At 38.4% G+C, this 19,960-nt stretch overlaps 1 protein-coding gene across 2 annotated transcripts in view; it reads left to right on the top strand.

Annotated features, from left to right (window-relative positions):
- Nucleotides 1-19,960, top strand: part of TMEM132B (transmembrane protein 132B) — a 321,710-nt gene that overhangs the window by 273,856 nt on the left and 27,894 nt on the right. Inside the window, exon 1 of one of the 2 annotated variants that reach the window (XM_011948389.1) lies at nt 18,511-18,686. The exons of the other annotated variant lie outside the window; for it this stretch is intronic. The gene's annotated coding sequence lies outside the window, so the exon portion shown is untranslated. Of the gene's footprint in view, nt 1-18,510; nt 18,687-19,960 lie in introns of those variants that run through there. 2 annotated transcript variants of the gene reach the window in all.

The following is a 19,960-nucleotide window of genomic DNA, read 5'->3' as shown; positions in this document are numbered from 1 at the left end:
CACACCAACATGGCACATGTATACATATGTAACAAACCTGCACGTTGTGCACATGTACCCTAGAACTTAAAGTATAATAATAAAATAAAATAAACCACATAATTGGAAGTAAAACACTCCTCAGCAAATTCTAATGAACTGAAATCATAACAGTCTCTCAGACCTAAGTGCAATCAAATTAGAACTCAGGATTAACAAACTCACTCAAAACCACATACAACCACATGGAAATTGAATAACCTGCCCCTGAATGACTCCTGGGAAATAATGAAATAAAGGTAGAAATCAAGAAGTTATTTGAAACCAGTTAGAACAAAGAGACAACGTACCAGAATCTCTGGGACACAGCTAAAGGAGTGTTAAGAGGAAAATTTATAGTGCTAAATGCCCACATCAGAAAGCTAGAAAGATCTCAAGTCAACACCCTAACATCACACTTAAAAGAGCTAGAGAAGTAAGAGCAAACAAATCCAATAGCTAGCAGAAGACAAGAAATAACTAAGATCAGAGCAGAACTGAAGGAGAGACATGAAAAACCCTTCAAAAAAATCAATGAATCAAGAAGCTGCTTTTTTGAAAAAATTAAATTAGACCACTAGCTAGACTAATAAAGAAGAAAAGGGAGAAGAATCAAACAGACACAATAAAAATGATAAAGGGGATATCACCACTGACCCCACAGAAATACAAACTACCATCAGAGAATACTATAAACACCTCTATGCAAATAAACTAGAAAATCTGGGAGAAAGGGATACATTCCTGGACACATACACCCTCCCAAGACTAAACCAGAAAGAAGTCAAATCCCTGAATAGAGCAATAACAAGTTCTGAAATTGAGGCAGTAATTAATAGTCTATCAACCAATAAAAGCCCAGGACCAGACAGATTCACAGCTGAATTCTACCGGAGATACAAAGAGGAGCTGGTCCCATTCCTTCTGAAACTATTCCAAACAATTGAAAAGGAGGGACTCCTCCCTAACTCATTTAATGAGGCCAGGATCGTCCTGATACCCAAACCTGGCAGAGACACAACAATAAAAGAAAATTTCAGGCCAATATCCCTGATGAACATCAATGCAAAAATCCTCAATAAAATACTGACAAACCGAATCTAGCAGCACATCAAAAAGCTTATCCACTGTGATCAAGTCAGCTTCATCCTTGGGATGCAAGGCTGGTTCAACATATGCAAATCAATAAACATAATCTGTTGCATAAACAGAACCAATGACAAAAACTACATGATCATCTCAATAGATGCAGGAAAGGCCTTCGATAAAACTCAACACTTCTTCATGTTAAAAACTCTCAATAAACTAGGTATTGATGAAACATATCTCAAAATAGTGAGAGCTACTTATGATAAACCCACAGCCAGTATCATACTGAATGGGCAAAAGCTGGAAGCATTCCCTTTGAAAACCAGCTCAAGACAAGGATGCCCTCTCTCACCACTCCTATTTGACATAGTGTTGGAAGTTCTGGCCAGGGCAACCAGGCAAAAGAAAGAAATAAAGTGTATTCAAATAGGAAGAGAGGAAGTCAAATTGTCTCTGTTTGTAGACGACATGATTCTATATTTTTAGAAAACCCCAGCATCTCAGCCCAAAAATTCCTTAAGCTGATAAGCAACTGCAGCAAAGTCTCCAGATACAAAATCAATATGCAAAAATCACAGACATTCCTATACACCAACAATAGACAAACAGAGAGCCAAATCATGAATAAACTCCCATTCACAGTTGCTACCAAGAGTCTAAAATACATAGGAATACATCTTAAAAAGGGATGTGAAGGACCTCTGCAAGGAGAGCTACAAACCACTGCTCAAGGATACAAAGGGAAAAACATTCCATCCTCATGAATAGAGAGAATCAATATCGTAAAAATGGCCATACTACCCAACATAATTTATAAATTTAATTCTATTCACATCAAACTACCATTGACATTCTTCACAGAATTAGCAAAAACTACTTTAAATTTCACATGTAACCAAAAAGCCCATATAGCCAAGGAAATCTTAAGCAAAAAGAACAAAACTGGAGTCATCATGCTACCTCACTTCAAACTATACTACAAGGCTACAGTAACTGAAACAGCCTGGTACTGGTATCAAAACAGACATATAGACCAATGGAGTAGAATAGAGACCTCAGAAATAACACCACATCTACAACCATCTAAATCTTTGACAAACCTGACAAAAGCAATGGGGAAAGGATTCCCTATTTAATAAATGGTGCTGTGAAAACTGGCTAGCCATATGCGGAAAACTAAAACTGGATCCCTTCCTTACACCTTATACAAAAACTAACTCAAGATGGATTAAAGACTTACATGAAAAACCCCAAACCATAAAAATCCTACAAGAAACCTAGGCAATACCATTCAGGACATAGGCATGGGCAAAGACTTCATGATGAAAATGCCAAAAGCAATTGCAGCAAAAACAAAAATTGACAAATGGGATCTAATTAAACTAAGAGCTTCTTCACAGCAAAAGAAACTATCATCAGAGTGAACAGGCAACCTATACAATGGGAGAAAATTTTTGCAATCTACCCATCTGACAAAGGTCTAATACCCAGATTCTACAAGGAACCTAATCAAATTTACAAGAAAAAAATCAACCCCATCAAAAAGTGGGCAAAGGATATGAACAGACACTTCTCAAATGAGGACATTTATGTAACCAACAAATATATGAAGAAAAGCTCAACATCACTGATCATTAGAGAAATGCAAATCAAAACCACAATGAGATACCATCTCATGCTAGTCAGAATGGCAGTTATTAAAAAGTCAAGAAACAATGGACATTGGCGAGGCTGTGGAGAATTAAGAACAATTTTACACTGTTGGTGGGAATGTAAATTAGTTCAGTCATTATGGAAGACAGTGTTGTGATTCCTCAAGGATCTAGAACCAGAAATACCATTTGACCCAGCAATCCCATTACTGGGTATATACCCAAAGGAATGTAAATCATTCTACTATAAAGACACATGCATACATATGTTTATTGCAGCACTATTTACAATAGCAAAGAGATGGAACCAATCAAAATGCCCATCAGTGATAGACTGGATAAAGAAAATGTGGTACATATACACCATGGAATACTATGCAGCCATAAAAGGGAATGAGATTGTGTCATTTTCAGGGACATGGATGAAGCTGGAAGCCATCATCTTCAGTAAACAAACACAGGAACAGAAAACCAAACACCACATGTTTTCACTCATAAGTGGAAGTTAAACAATGAGAGCACATGGATACAGGGAGGGGAATAACACACACTGACGCCAGTTGAGGGGTTGTAGGGGAGGGGAGGGAGAGCATTAGGACAAATAGCTAATGCATGCAGGGCTTAAAACCTAGCTGAAAGGTTGATGGGTGCAACAAACCACAATGGCACACATATACCTATGTAATAAACCTGCACGTTCTGCACTTGTATCCCGGAACTTAAAGTAAAATAAAAAAAGTAATAAATTGATGAGCAAATGTCTGAACAAGTGCCCACAAAGTGCAGTATGAATCATGCCTGGAGCTTCTGGGATGTGGTGGTTTACCCAAGAGGAGCGTCTTCCCCTGTGGAGTATTTTTTCTTTTTTGCAGGCAACCAAAGGAAGGAACACTTTCTGAAATCTTTGTTTGTGAATAGGGAAGATAACTCTGGAATGTAGTGCCTGGCACTTTGTGGCGGATGATTTGCTTTCAAAATCATGGCTGATAGTTCTCATAGGCATGTAGCCAGGTTCCATGAGGGAGATTCTATGACAGACAACCAGAGAATTTCAAGCCATCTGACCCCCTTTAGTGCACAAGGAAAGAAAGTTTGTGTATAAATTGTTTGGGGGTGACAGAAGAGGTGGTGGTTATTAAAGACTGGAAGTTTGGACTAAGAAAAACAAAATGAAAAACTGTTGCTTGGATGATTCTTGGCCCATATGAATGTGAATATGGCATCAATCTTCACTAATGAGAAAGCAGCCAGTTTGAAAATCATGTTCACTTAATTATATCAACACAGCAGACACCTTCTGGGCGGTCTTCCCAGGTTGAGATAATTATCTTTCCTTTTTCCCTTTTTTTCCTGATAATTGCTTCCTCTCATCTCTGCTCACACATGTGAGTGGGTGGTTAGCAGTCATCTTTATGTCAGGTCACGTTCCCTTGATACTGATTGGACAGTTAACCAACTGAGCTGGACCAATCAGATTGTATGATTTGAAATAAATTAGTGTTGGTGGCAACAGTAACAAGTCTCTGTATTGTATCTGCCATGTGCATGGAAGAGCAGAATTAATCATTCCACAGAGTGAGAAAAGGAAAGCAAAGAGCTCCATTTATTTGTCTATTCTGGACATTTCATATAAATGGAATCATACCGTATTTTGGTCTTTTAAGTCTGACATTTCACATAGCATAATATTTTCAAGGTTCATTTACACAGTAGCAAGTATCAGTTCATTCCTTTTTATAACCCAATAATATTTCATTTGAAATTTTACTCATCCACCAATAGGTGGACAATTGGATTGATTTCACTTTTTGAGTTTTATGAATAAAGTCACTATGGACATCTGTAAACATGTTTTTGTGTGGGCATATGCTTTCATTTCTTTTGAGCATATACTTAGGAGTGGAATTTCTGGGTCATTTGGTAAATCCAGTATTTTACATTTTGAAAAACTGTTGAACTCTTTTCCACAGTGGTTGCAGCATTTTCCATAGCAATCAGCAATGAATGAAGGTTCCAGTTTCTTCATATCCTCTCCAAAATGTATTATCTTTTTAATTATAGCCATTCCAGTCTGTGTCAAGGGGCATCAAATTGTAATTTAGACTTCTTTTTCTCTGATGGCTAATGATATTAAGCATTTTTGGATTTTTATGAACAATACAACTTGGAGAAATATATATTGAGATCCTTGTCCATTTAAAAATTGAGTTATCTTTTGATTTCTCGTTTTGAGATCTCTTTATATATTCTAGATATAAATCTTTATCAGGTATATGATCAGTAAATATTTTCTCACATCCCGTGGGTTGTCCTTTCATTTTCCTGATGGTATTCCTTGAAGAACAAAGGTTTTCAGTTTTGACCAAATCTAAATTTAACCAATTAACTTTTTATTCAATTGTACTTTTGATGTAATATCTACGAAACCATTGGTTAATCAAAGGTCATAAAGTTTTACACATTTTCTTCTAATATTTTATAGCTTTAGCTCTTATATTTAGATCTTTAATCATTTAGTTTTTATATATGGTTTGAATAAAAATAACTTCTTTTTCTTTGCCAGTGGCTACATAATTGTCCCATCACCACTTGTTGAAAAGGCAGTTCTTTTCTCCTATTGCAGTGCTGTGGCAGCTTTGAAAAAAAATCAGTGGACCATGTATTAGTCTGTTCTCATGTTGCTACGAAGAAATACTAGAGACTGGGTAATTTATAAAGAAAAGATATTTAATTGAATCACAGTTCCTCATGGCTGGGGAGTCCTCAGGAAACTTACAATCATGGTGGAAGGCACCTTTTCACAGAGCAGCAGGGGAGAGAAATGAGAGCCAGCAGGGGAAATGCCAGATGCTTGTAAAACCATCAGTCTCCTGAGACTCACTCATTATCACAAGAACATCATGGGGGAAACCACTCCTATCATTCAATTACTTCCACTTGGTCCTGCCCTTGACTTGTGAGGATTATGGCGATTACAATTCAAGGTGATATTTGGGTGGGGACAAAGCCAAACCATATCAGATCATAAATGTGTTTATTTATTTACTCTAATTTCTATTCCATTGAATCATCTGTCTATCTTATGTCAATACCACACTCTGTTGATTTAGAAAGTTTTGAAATCAGAAAGTGTGAGTTTCAACTTTGTTCTTTTTCAAGGTTATTTGGCTATTCTGAGTCCGTTGCATTTCCTTATGAATAACAGAATTAGTTTACCAATTTCTGTTAAAAAAGAAAAGCTGGAATTTTGATAGAAATTACATTGAATTTGTAGGTAATTTTTTGGGGTGATATTGCCACCTTAAGAATATTGGATCTTTTGAACCTTGATTCTGAGGTGTATTTTCATTTGCTTAGGCATTCTTTGATTTATTTCAACAGTGGTTGGTAGTTTTCAGAGCATGCTTTGTACCTCTTTCTTAGCTCATCCCTAAGTACTTTATCTCTTTTTGTGCTTTTGTAAATGCAATTTTTTTCTTAATTTTCTAACTTTCATTGCTATTGTATAGAAATGCTGTTTATATTTGTATATTGATCTTGTATCTTGCATACTTTCCGAATTTGTTCATTGGTTCTAATGGTTACTAGTGGATTCCATAGGATTTTCTATATATATAATAGCATATCATATGTAATGAGAGATAACTCACTTTTTCCTTTCCAGTCTGGGTACCTTTTATTTCATTTTCTTCCCTAATTTTCTTGGCTAGAACTTCCTGTACAATGTTGAATAGAAATGGTGAGAGAAGATATCTTATCTTCTTGCTAATCTTATGGTGGCATAAGATCATCATTAGTGACAAACTTTCGCTGTTAAGTTTGATGTTAGCTGTGGGTTTTAGTAGATGCCCTTTATCAGAATGAGGAGTTTCTCTTCTATTCCTAATTTGTTGATAGTTTTTAACATGGGTTGGTTGTATATTTTGTCATGTGCTTTTTCTGTGTCCATTGAGTTGATCATGTGTTTTTGTTCTTTATTGATATGCTCATTTTGCTAATTAATTTTCTGATGTCAAACTAACCCTACACTCCTGGGATACTGTGATAAATCCCTCTCTCTCTCTCTCTCTCTCTCTCTCTCTCTTTCTCTGTGTGTGTGTATATATATATACACTTTCTGTGTGTGTGTGTGTGTGTGTATGTATGTTTATTTAACCATTATTGGTTTTATATATAAACCAATGGCAATGCAATGGGAGAAAAGAATTGCCTTTTCAACAAATGGTAAAAAATAAATAAATAAATATATGAAGCTATATGTTGTTGGATTGGTTTTCTATTTTTTTTTTGAAGAATTTTGCATTTATATTCATAGGATATACTGATTTGGAATTTTCCTTTTATATGATTTCTTTGGTTTTGATGCCAGGATGAAATTGGCCTTATAGAATGATCCAGGAAGACTTCCCTCCTCTGTTATTATTTGGAAGAGTTTGTCAAGGGTTGGTGTTAATTCTTCCTTCAATATTTTGTGGAATTTACCAGTGAAGATATCTAGACCTTGGCTTTTCTTTGTAGATTTTTCTTCTTCTTATTTTTGATTGCTAATCTAATCTGTGTACTTGTCATAGGTCTATTCAGACTTTGTATTTCTCTCTCAGTTTCACCAATTTTTATTTGTCTTTTTAGGGATTTGACCATTTCCTCTTAGGTTATGCAATCTGTTTGCACAAACGTATTCATAACGTTTATCTACAACTTGTTTTTATTTCTGCAAAGTTAGTCGCAATGTCCATTCTTTCATTACTGACTTTTTAAACTACTTGGGTTTTTTTTTCTCCCTTTTCCTTGGTGAGTCCAGGTAAAGGCTTATCAATTTTGTTGATATTTTTTAAAAACCAACTTTTGGTTTTGCTGATTCTTCTCTGTTTTTTTAATGATATATTTCATTAATTCAGCTCTAATGTTTATTTTATCCTTTCTTATGATGCTTTAGGTTTAGTTTGCTTTTCTTTTCCACTGTCTTAACGTGGAGCATTAGGTTATTAATTTGAGAATTTATATTTTTATATAAGCATTAACTACTTATATTCTTACTATTTCCATCTGAACACTGTGTTAGCTACATCCCGTAATTTTGGTGTACTGTGTCTTCATTTTCATTAATCTCATAAAGTTTTCTAGTTTCCCTTGTTATTTATTGGCCGGCTGGTTATTTAGCAGTGTATTAATTTCAAAACATTTGTTAATTTCTCAAGTTTATTTACATTTTCTAAATTTCTGATTTCAGTCTATTATGATCTGACAACATTATTTGTATGATTTTAATTCATTTAACTGTGACTTGATTCATGCCCTAGATTATGGTCTATAATGGAGCATTTCCTTGTGCACTTAAGAAGAATATATATTTTGTTGTTGTTATGTGGAGTATTTTATAGATATGTTAGGTCAAACTGGTTTATAATGTGGTTTGAGTCTTCTATTTCCATGTTGATCTTCTTTCTAGTTGTCCTACTCATCATGAAAGTAGGGAATTCAAGACTCCCACTAGTATTGTTGAATTTTCTATTTATTCTCTCAGTTCTGTCCATTTTTGCTTCATAGATTTGGGGCTGTTGGTGAACATGTATTTATAATTGCTATTTCTTCCTAATATATTGACCACTTATCATTTAAAAATGTCCCTTTTAACTTTAATTTTTAAAAAAATGACCAAAAAGGTCGGGTGTGGTGGCTCATGCCTGTAATCCCAGCACTTTGGGAGGCCAAGCCAGGTGGATCACAAAGTCAGGAGTTTGAGACGAGCCTGACCAACTTGGTGAAACCCCGCCTCTACTAAAAATATAAAAACTAACTGGGCGTGATGGTGCATGCCTGTAATCCCAGCTACTCAGGAGGCTGAGGCAGGAGAATCACTTGAACCTGGAGGCAGAAGTTGCAGTGAGCTGAGATTTCTTGCCACTGCATTCCAGCCTGGGTGCCAGAACGAGACTCCATATCCAAAATAAATAAATAAATAATAAAATAAAAATAAAAAAATGACCAATACAATTGTATTTATTTTGTACAACATGATGTTTTGAAGTATATATATATATACACATATATATACATATATACATACACACACACACACACACACACACACACACATACTGTGTCTAGTAACATTAAAAATCCATCTTATGTTTATTTTATATAGCCACTCTGGCTTTCCTATTGTTGTTGTTTGGATGATACATGTCCCTCTATCCTTTTCCTTTCAATCTAATTTATCTTTAAAAATATATATTTTTTAATTTTTAGTTTTTGTGGGTATATAGTGGGTGTTTATGGGGTATACATGAGATACTTTGATATGAGCATACAATGTGTAGTAATCACATCAGCGTAAATGGTATATCCACAACCGAATTTATCTTTGAATTCAAAATATTTCTCCTATAGACAACATAGTTGGATCTTCCATTTTAATCCACTCTGTTAATCTGCCTATTTGTTGAATTGTTAAATTAGTTAACATGAATATTATTATTGCTATGTTTGAATTTACATTTTCTACTTTACTCTGTTTCCTATATGTCTCATATCACTTAAATTTTCTAGTGTAACTTTTTTTTTTTTTTGAGATGGAGTCTCGCTCTGTCGCCCAGGCTGGAGTGCAGTGGCCGGATCTCAGCTCACTGCAAGCTCCGCCTCCCGGGTTTACGCCATTCTTCTGCCTCAGCCTCCCCAATAGCTGGGACTACAGGTGCCCGCCACCTCGCCCGGCTAGTTTTTTGTATTTTTTAGTAGAGACGGGGTTTCACCGTGTTAGCCAGGATGGTCTCGATCTCCTGACCTCGTGATCCGCCCATCTCGGCCTCCCAAAGTGCTGGGATTACAGGCTTGAGCCACCGCGCCTGGCCTCTAGTGTAACATTTTAATTTCTTTAATGATATCTTCACTCTTTTTGAGTTATTTTCTTAATAGTTGCTAAGGGGTTTACCATATATCTTATCAGTGAAACTTCAGATTTTATAACTTAATTCCAGTGAGATACAGAAGCATTAATTTTATATAACTCCTTCCTCTTACCCCTTTTTGTGCTATATTTGTTATAGATAATTACATGTCTATATGTTATAAACACAATGCATTATTATAATTAGACTTTATATAATGTTATGTCTCAGAAGCATAGAGAAGAGGTAGAGCAAGTACATATTTAGATAGTTTGTTTATTAACTTCCTCATGTACCATTTCTGGCTTGCTCATTTTATTTGATTCTGTGAATCAGAGTTTCCATTTGGTGTCATTTTCTTACTCTCCTACAGTTTTGCTCCCACCTATATTCTTTTTGCTATTATTGTTAAATATATTACATTTATTCATGTTATTGACCCAACAATATAATTGTATACATGCTGTTTTATATTATTGCTTTTAAAGCAGTTAAGAAGGGAAGAAAAAGAAATACACTTTCATACTGTCTCTTATAATTATGTAATTGCTTTTACTGGTACTCTTCTAATTTCAACATTTATTTTAGAAATGTGGGTACATGTGTATATTTTTTACATGGGAATATTTCATGGTGCTGAGACATGGAGTATGGATCCTGTCACCCAGGTAGTGAGAATAGTGCCTGATAGTTTTTTAACCCATCCTGTCACCCTCTACTCTATAGTAGTCCACAGTGTCTGTTCTCGTACTTATGTCTACGTGTGCTCGATGTTTAGCTCCCACTTGCAAGTGAGAACATGCAGTATTTACTTTTCTGTTCCTGTGTTAATTTGCTTAGGATTGTGGCCTCCAGCTCCATCTATGCTGCTGCAAAGGACATGACTTCATGCTTTCTTTGTTTTTGTGGCTGCATAGCACACCAAGGTGTATATATCCCACATTTCTTTATCCAGTCTACCTCTGATGGACACCCGAGTAGATTCTGTGTCTTTGCTATTATGAATAGTACAGCAGTGAACGTATGAGTTCATGTGTCTTTTTGGTAGAATTATTTATTAAAAATTTGAAAAACAACAAACGCTGGCAAAGCTGTAGAAAAAAGAAAACACTTCTAGTGGGAATGTAAATTAGTCCAGCCCCTGTGGAAAGCGGTCTGAAATTTTCTGAACTGAAAACAGGGCTACCATTAGACCCAGCAATTCCGTTACTGGGTATACACTTTTTTAAAAATGTGGATTCAGATTACTGTCTAGGTAACTTGCTTTCAGTTTGAAGAACTTCCTTTTATCATTTCTTGTAAGGTGGGGCTGCTAGCAACTCTTTCTCTTAGTTTCTGTTTATCAAGAATATATTAATTTCTCCTCATTTTTGAAAGATAGTTTTGCTAGTTGTAGGATTCTTGGTTGACAGTTTACTTCTTGAGCCTTTTGAATGTTATCCTGCTGTCCTCAGGTTTTATTATTTCTGACGAGAAGTCAGCTGTTAATTTTACTGGGTTTCTTTTATACAAGATGAGTCATTTTTCTTTTGCTGTTTTAAGTATTTTCTCTGTGTCTTTGTCTTTCATAATTTTTACTGTGATGTGTCTGTGTGAGAATCTCTTTGTCTCTATTCTACTTGAAGTCTGAACTTAGATGTGTAGACTAAAATTTTTATTAAATTTGGGGATGTTTTCAACCATTATTTCTTCAAATATTTTTCTACTCCTTCCTCTTTCTACTCTTCCTAGAATTCTCATCATTCATCTATCTATCTATCTATCTATCTATCTATCTATCTATCTATCTATCTATCATCTATCTATCTATCTATCCATCCATCCATCCATCCATCCATCTATCTATCTGTATCAGGATGCTTAATGATGACCACAATTCTCTTAAGCTCTGTTCACTTTTACTGATTGTTTTTTCTCCTTTGTTCCTTGGATTGCATAATCTCTATCAATCAGTGTATCCTCAGTTTTGCTGCTTATTTCTTCTTCCACCTCAAATCTATTTTGAACTAATCTAGCAAATTTTTCATTTAAGTTTTTCTGCTTTTCAACTCTGCAATTTTCATTTGGTGTTTTTTTAAATTTCTGATATTGTCTATTTATTGATACATTGTCATAGTGCCTTCTTTAACTTCTTTATGCTAATTCTGAACATATTTATGTCTTTAAAGATATTTCTACAATATTTAAAAATATTTATAATGGCTGCTTTCAAATCTTTGTTAAGTTGAACATCTGTGCTCTCTCACAGGCAGTATCTGGTACCTGTTTTGGTTTTTTACCACTGTGAGTGGTGTAGGGGCCAATGCTAAACTTCCGCTTTGCCTTCTGAAGACTTGCTGAAAAATCAGCTGACAAAAGGCAGATTAATAGGAGAAAAGTCATACAAATTTATTAATGTGCAAAGAAGTCATACAAAGAATTCAAAGAAATGGCTTAATGGTTGACACTTTTATACCATCTCAAGGTTACAGAAAGAATGGAGGCTTGGACCGTGGCAAAAGAGGTCATAGGAGAGGCAGAAGAGGAAGCCTGGCTGGCAAAGGTGGTCTTGCCGTGTGGCTGAAACCCCACAAGGAGCAGTCTTCAGAGAAGAGATAGTAAATGTTTCTTTCAGGCCTTTAAAGTTGTCAGGCTTATTTCCTAGATCTGCACAAGAGAGGGTCCTCAGAGAAAGCCCTATCAATGCAGAGTATCTACAGATGCAAATCTCTTCCACAAAAGACAGCTTTGCAAAGCTACTTCTGTTTTCAGGTCCTCTGAACAGCCATCTAAAAATACATCAAAATATATTTTAATAATGAAATATTTAGTTTCCTTCAGTGGGTAACATTTTTCTGTTATGAACTTAATTTTTTGTCCCCCCACCCAATTCATGTGTTGCAGCCCTAACGACCAACATGATGGTTTTTGGAGATGGGGCCTTTGGGAGGTAGTTAAGTTGAGATTAGTCATGAGGATGGGACTCTGTGATGGGATTAGTGCCGTTATAAGAAGAGAAAGACGGAGACATCTTCTCTCCATATGCATTAGGAATGGCCATGTGAGCACACAGTGAGAAGCTGCTGTCTACAAGCCAGAAAGTGGGTGTCCACTAATAACCAAGTCTGCTAGCATCTTTATCATAGACTTCCCATCTTCCAGAACCATGAGAAATAAATTTCTGTTGTTTAAACCACCCAGTCTGTGGTATTTTGTTGTAACAGACCAAGCTGACTAAGATACTATTTCTTTTCATGTTTGTGATTTTTTATTGTTTTTGAAAGCTTGACATTTCAGATAATACATTTTACCACTCTGGGTACTGATCTCTATGCCCATGGCTTTTTGCTGTTTGCTTATTTGTTCGTTTAGCAACCTGACTGATAAATTTAATTAAAGTCTATTTCCCTTCCAATGTGAGCACCTTATGTCACTTCTCAGAAGGCACATCCCTGGGCATGTTGATAGTCACCCTGCTATGACAGGGATTTTAGTAGAGCTCTGTCACTGCCTTTTTTTTGCTTTCTTTCTTTTTCTTTCTTTTCTTTCTTTTTTTTTTTTTTTGAGACAGAATTTCGCTCTTATTGCCCAGGCTAGAGTGCAGTGGCGAAATCTTGGCTCACCGCAACCTCCACCTACCAGGTTCAAGCGATTCTCCTGCCTCAGCCTCCCGAGTAGCTGGGATTACAGGTGTGCACCACCACCCCTGACTAATTTTGTATTTTTTGTAGAGACAGGGTTTCTCCATTTGGTCAGGCTGGTCTCGAACTCCCAACCTCAGGTGATCCACCTCCCTTGGCCTCCCAAAGTGCTGGGATTACAGGTGTGAGCTACCACGCCAGCCTCTTACATGATATTTCTGTTAAATTCACTTCTGTTGGTATCATACCAAGGTGTTAGGCTCCACTACTTTCCAGCCTATCATTCTGTTATTTCTAATAATGCCCCAGGGCATAAGCTGTTCCACAGTCTGATACATTAAATTCAGGCCTCTCTGAGGGGTAGTGTTTGAGGCATCTCTGAGGTTTGTCCAGACCCCAGAAGAGCTCTTTATCTGATTCTTTCTGGGAAACTGACTTTGAGTTTATATATTAATAGTTGCTCACCTGCAGCTACCAGTCTCCTTTTAATTGCTGACTACAAAATAACTATCTCCATTATTTTTGAGAATACCCTTAGGTTTGAACTTCCTCACACTCTGGTCCATAAAGACTGAGTTCCTTTAGGGACAACTTGGGAGCTCTTTGTTCTTATGACCTGCCCCTCTTCCTCTTAAAAATCGGAGACACCAGGTACAGTGGTCCACTTTACTCTGGGTGACACCTTTATTTTAAAAGCAAGGTGCTGGGTGGGGACAGTAGCCTGTAGTCTTCTCAGCCTGCCTCTCCCAAATTGGAACTTATGCCCTGTGAGTAAGCTGGGTATTCGGTGAGGTGAGGGTGATTCGGCCATAGTAGTCTCAACTTGCCATGCATGAGGAGGGGCATCTGACCTGCAAGTAGGGCTGGGTGGAGGAAGGAAGCCTGTTTTCTCTCAGTCACACTGACCCGGTATTTAGACTCTGCCACATGGAGCTAGAGTGGAGATGAGGAATGTTGGGAGTCTGCCTCCCCTTGGGAAATAACATAGCTATACCTGGCATATGTTGGTAGTAAGAGCCCCATCTTTGACCACATCTGTCTGAAATAGAGATTCTGTTATTCTCAGTTGGGTAGTGTGGAAGAAGGAAGTCGGTTCTGGCTCACATGCCACTTTCTTTCTGAGATTTCAGAGATTTTCTTTTTTTTTTTTTGAGACGGAGTCTCGCTCTGTCTCCCGGGCTGGAGTGCAGTGGCCGGATCTCAGCTCACTGCAAGCTCCGCCTCCCAGGTTCACGCCATTCTCCGGCCTCAGCCTCCCGAGTAGCTGGGACTACAGGCGCCCGCCACCTCGCCCGGCTAGTTTTTTGTATTTTTTTAGTAGAGACGGGGTTTCACCGTGTTAGCCAGGATGGTCTCGATCTCCTGACCTCGTGATCCACCCGTCTCGGCCTCCCAAAGTGCTGGGATTACAGGCTTGAGCCACCGCGCCCGGCCCAGAGATTTTCTTAAATCGATGACTCCTTATTTGATGTCTGCCCTTAGGATGGTTTCCATTTAAATGGTTAAACCAGTTTCCTTTAAATGTTTGTTTTTTTAAAAGAATACAGATTTTCTCCAATTATGATTGTTTTGGTGGAGAGTGGGTCCACAGAGCTCCTCATAGAGCCAAGTCATCTCCAAAGTCAGCACTTCAGACGATTATGTTAATAATGTTAGGTGGTATGTAAATATCATACCAATCTTAAAGGTAGTATGCAATTGACTCCAGTTTGGTAACCACTGAAGTAACATACTTGTAGTACCCTAAACTGTCAAGTTTATCAATATTAGTTATTCTTTTTAAATTTATGGTATTCTCTGAGATTACTGAAATCTGTAAGGAAGTAAGGCAGTTGGAAGTGCAGTGCGAGGCAGCAAGCGTTCTGCCCCTGACTGACCTTGAGACTTTGGTAGTGGTAGAGGCAGTGGGAAGTGAGGTTTTGATTGAGTTATCTCTGCAAAGGTGTCAAATGACCATGTTGCCCCAATGATTTTCTTCTGGCTGTTTTTGAAACAGCTAACTGTGTACTTGCTGGGTAAAGGGAGCAGCACTTGGATTGGCACTCAGAATCTCTGTACACAAAAATCCAGGCAAAGAGTCAGCATCTGGCTTCCCAAGAAGCTCTGCTCATCTGTGTTCTGCAGGCTATTCTGGGCCTTGTAAGTGCCCTGGACCATCTGCCTGCTGTGGCATTTCTTTATATTTATTTTTTGAGACAGAGTCTCACTCTGTCACCCAGGCTGACATGCAGTGACACGATCTCGGCTCATTGCAACCTCTGTCTCCCAGGTTCAAGCCATTCTTCTGCCTCAGCCTCAGCAGGGATTACAGGTGTGTGCCACCACGCCCAGCTACTTTTTATACTTTCAGTAGAGACAGGGTTTCACCATGTTAGCCTGGCTGGTCTTGAACTCCTGACCTCAGGTGATCCACCCACCTTAGCCTCCCAAAGTGCTGGGATTACAGGCGTGAGCCACCACACCCAGCCCTGCTGTGGCATTTAACTGGGTATCTGGCCTCTGTGGGAGGCAGGATTTATAGTCTGTTCTGAAGAGCCTGACCCCAGGCTGCTGGACAGGGGGATCCATATCCTTAAAGATACCCAGTTATTAGAATATTATAAGCATTGCATCTTCCTGCAAGACAAGAGAGAGTCAGGTGACTCATACCATTTCGTGAGAGGAAAGGGAGGCTCCTGTGACCAGAAATCTGTTTTGAAACAAGCACCCTCTGTATAAGGAGTTGCCAACAGTGATTTAGGGAAGACAATTGAGCATCGGACTCTTCAACTGAGTTATAATATTGATCTTGAGTGAGTAGGAGGTGCTGTCATTCTGGGACTTCTGTTTAGTCATCAATAAGATGGGTATCTTAATGGCACCTTCAAATGAGATTTATAAGTCATACTTGTGATGTGTCAGCAGTGCCTTTCAATTGTGCCTACTGTGTGCTTTCAGGAAATACATCTCTTCAGCATTTCTTCAAACATGGCACATGTGCCACTGGGGGTGTATCAAATGAGGCTTGGTGGCACATAGACATACCTTTCAAGATTTTTAATATCTATACATTTATTTTTAATGTACTTTAGAAACTAATATCATTATCACAAAGAATTACAGGTATATTCTTGCTTGGGACAAAGCTGAGTAGGCAGAGCTCAGTTGGCCTTTCCCAAACTGTCTGAATTTGAAGAACAGTGGCCAGTCACGCCTATGAAAGTTATAAATCTTTAGCAAGTGAGCCTCCTTCCAGAAGTTAATGGAAGGATGGAGAGATCAGATGTTATAGATCACCAATAAAATATTGCATATTATCACTTCAAAGCAGCTTAATGTGCTGTCTTTCTCCAGTGAGAAACCAAACTTGTTTAAGATCTGAAGACATGACAAAAGCTATGAGAGTCCCACACTGTAATAGTCCATTCTCACACTGCTAATAAAGACATACCTGAGACTGGGTAATTCATAAAGAAAAGAGGTTTAATTGACACACAGTTCTGCATGGCTTGGGAGGCCTCAGGAAACTTACAATAATGGTGGAAGGGGAAGCAAACAAATCCTTCTTCACATGGTGGCAGGAAGGAGAAGTGCCAAGCAAAAAGGGAAAAAGCCCCTTATAAAACCATCAGATCTTGTGACAACTCCCTTACTATCACAAGAATAGCAGCATGGGAGTAACTGCCCCAATGATTCAATTGCCTGCCACCGGGTCCCTCCAATGACACGTGGGGATTGTGGGAACTACAATTCAAGATGAGATTTGGTTGGTGACACAGCCAAACTATATCACACAGACAACTGAACTTCGGGAGACTTGGCCCAAGATATGCCATTGATTCAAACCTCATAAGAAGTTAAATCGCCATTAATAAATACATTCCATTAATCCATAAATACATTTTGAGACTTTCATGGTGCCAGGTGTGCCAGAGACACTTAGATAATTAAGACCTGATTTATGACCTTGAATGGGTCACATTTATAAATGCTCCCGTAAACATGGGTAAAATGTAAAAGTAAAATGGGGGCACACGAGTGTTGTGATTGGAGAGACAGGGAAGACTTTATGGAGAAGGTGATGTTTGAGCTGTGTCTTCAGGGGTGCACAGGACGCAAACAAGAATGATGAGGGCATCAGAGAACATAAGAGCAAGAATTATAAAAGCAAGGTGAATGTAAGGAATGATGATCTCTTCAAGTAGAGGGAAGGGGGAGTTTGAGTGTTAGGTGCATGTTGGTGGGAGGAAGGGAGCAGGGCATGAGGTTAGAAAGACAGATGGAGATTTGAAGACCATCAAAACTCTGCTAAGGTATGTGGACCAAATTTATGGATCACAGTGGCAGATACAAGACATGCATGTGGTAAGACACTGCTCCCTAGCATGTGGCCATAGTAGACATCACTAATCAATTCCAGCACTCCTTCATGCTGGAGTCCAGATTCCTTCTCAAGCAGAACTCCCTTGAATAACAACTATGAATTGATTTGCATTGGCCAGCAAGATGAACCTATTTCCTATTTCTGGTAGAGTCTGTGGGGAACCGGCAAAAGTTTTTAATAAGGAATGGAGAGCATGATGCTAATGAGGACAAGATATGGACCTCAAAGTGTGATATACTTTCCTACCTTTCCTGTGGCATCATACTGTATATATATATCAGGATGATGTGATCATAAAATGATAGGCCTTGAGACAAATCTATCCCAAAGACATGCTCTATTTGTTTAGAAAAGTACTTTAAAACTATACATACTTAGATGCCAATATTGTATCACTAAGAATCTAGATTTCCCATTTCTCTTGAAAAATCAGGAGCTGTCTGAACACAGTCCTTGCATTCCCACATAGCAGCAGTGGGCTCAGCTGAGATCCTTTTCAGTGGGGCTTGGGGTGTGCTCCCTGCAGTCCATGTCCCTGTCATTCACAGCAGACCTTCCTCATTTAGGTCACCTCCCTGTTCTCAACGCGGATTTGGTTGTTGAGTTAACTCCCACCAGCACCTCCCTGAAGCTCCATCCCTGGCCAGTTGTGCTGAAAAATGTGGCTTAATTACATGTTTAAACTGAATGCTATTACAAATATGTTAGATAAGATTACCTGCATTAGATAAGTTACACTAGAATAGCATGTTAGATGTGATTATCTTAATTTATTGCTAATGTAAATCAAGGGTTTCACAAAGCAGAGTCTTTTTAAAGTAAGAATCACTGTGAGTCACCGTGGGAGCCAGGTCTGAGGCCATACAGAACTAGAACTTTCGTAGCCAGGATTCTAACCAGCCTTTCCTGTGCTGGAAAGGACTCACAGTCAAGAAAGGTGTAGATCCTGCAGACTGCATGGAGGCCATGCTTTCACATCAAGACTTCCTCGGTGACTCGCTCAGCCTGGCTGTGTTCTTATTTGCTGAGTCTCTCTCTGGAAATCTCCACTTTGAGTGTGAGTTTAGGTGTCCAGCCTTCTCTTGGCAGCACTGAACAGATCTTAACTTCTGCCATGTCTTTTCACCTTGGGCTTGTCTAGAAACCTTTTTTCTGCTCTCGTTCTGGAGCAAGTGGTGAGGAGGACATAATTTGTATTTACTTTTCCCTTTTCTCGAAGTCTCAGAGACAGAAATGCTCAGCTAACAATTTTTATACCTTGAGTTCACAATTCACAGCATTCATTTTATAAACATTTCTTTTCTAAAATAAATGTTTATAGTTTCAATACAAGTTTAGAAAACACAAACCCTGCAACGCCCTGTCTCTTTCTCCCCAAAAGTGTTTATCTTTTCTTTGACTAATTTATGTGCAGACGCTGAACACCTAAGCGTGTGGCTTTAGCACCTGTGGGATGGCACCTAATTAACAGCGCTTTTCTCCAGTAGGTTCAGGGAGTGCAGTCAGAACTGGGGCTGGGCAGTACAATATGCTGGGTTTTCACCAGATCATCAACCCCCAATCCCTTCTCGGGCACCATTTCATGAATAAGAAGTGCTTAGATATTTTCCTAGGCTTACAAATGTTGGTGGTGCTCTTTAAATCTCCCCATGCCGTGAAATAAATGCCAAAACGAAAACATCCTACAGATAAACATATACTAAACTTTGTAATCAAATCATAATCTTGGGCCTGCATTGCTTGTATAGTCTTGATAAGGGGCAACATTTTGGTAACACTTGACTATAAAGGTAGAATCAAACCTTGTTCCATGTGGTCTGGACAGGGCTGTTTCTCCTTGGGTAAGAGTATTCTGTTGTCTTTCTAGGGGAGTCCTACCAAGCAGATTCCAGAGATTGTCTGTGCTCTATGCTGGTGCCATCTAATAGGGAGTGAGATAAGGTCAGGTTGTGGGGGTCTTTGAGGCCTGTTGGAACAGAGATGTCCTGGGAATCTCAAATTGAGATGAGTATCAGCCCCTTCTTGTAGTTGGCTTGGGCTGAACACAGCCACTGAGTCTTGGCATCTTGTAAGATGAATCTACTCATCTTATAAGTAAACCCTACTGTCCTACTAATCATTATATTTTACAATATTTTGCACTTGAGTCTGTCGCCTTCACTTAGTTGGGCTTCCTGCAGGGCATCGCCTCTCTGATTCACTTTGTGTCCCCAGAGTCCTGCCCAGAGCCCACCACATAACATCGCTGGCCCCAAGGCAGGTCTGAATTTTAACCTCACACTCAGTGTGAACTCTATGCTTTTAAGACAGTGGCTTTTCCTCTTGGGGCTA

Source organism: Colobus angolensis, unplaced genomic scaffold, assembly GCF_000951035.1.
Source record: "Colobus angolensis palliatus isolate OR3802 unplaced genomic scaffold, Cang.pa_1.0 Scaffold28, whole genome shotgun sequence".
In the NCBI taxonomy this organism is placed as follows: domain Eukaryota; kingdom Metazoa; phylum Chordata; class Mammalia; order Primates; family Cercopithecidae; genus Colobus; species Colobus angolensis.
This window is presented reverse-complemented; position numbering and strand designations above follow the sequence as displayed.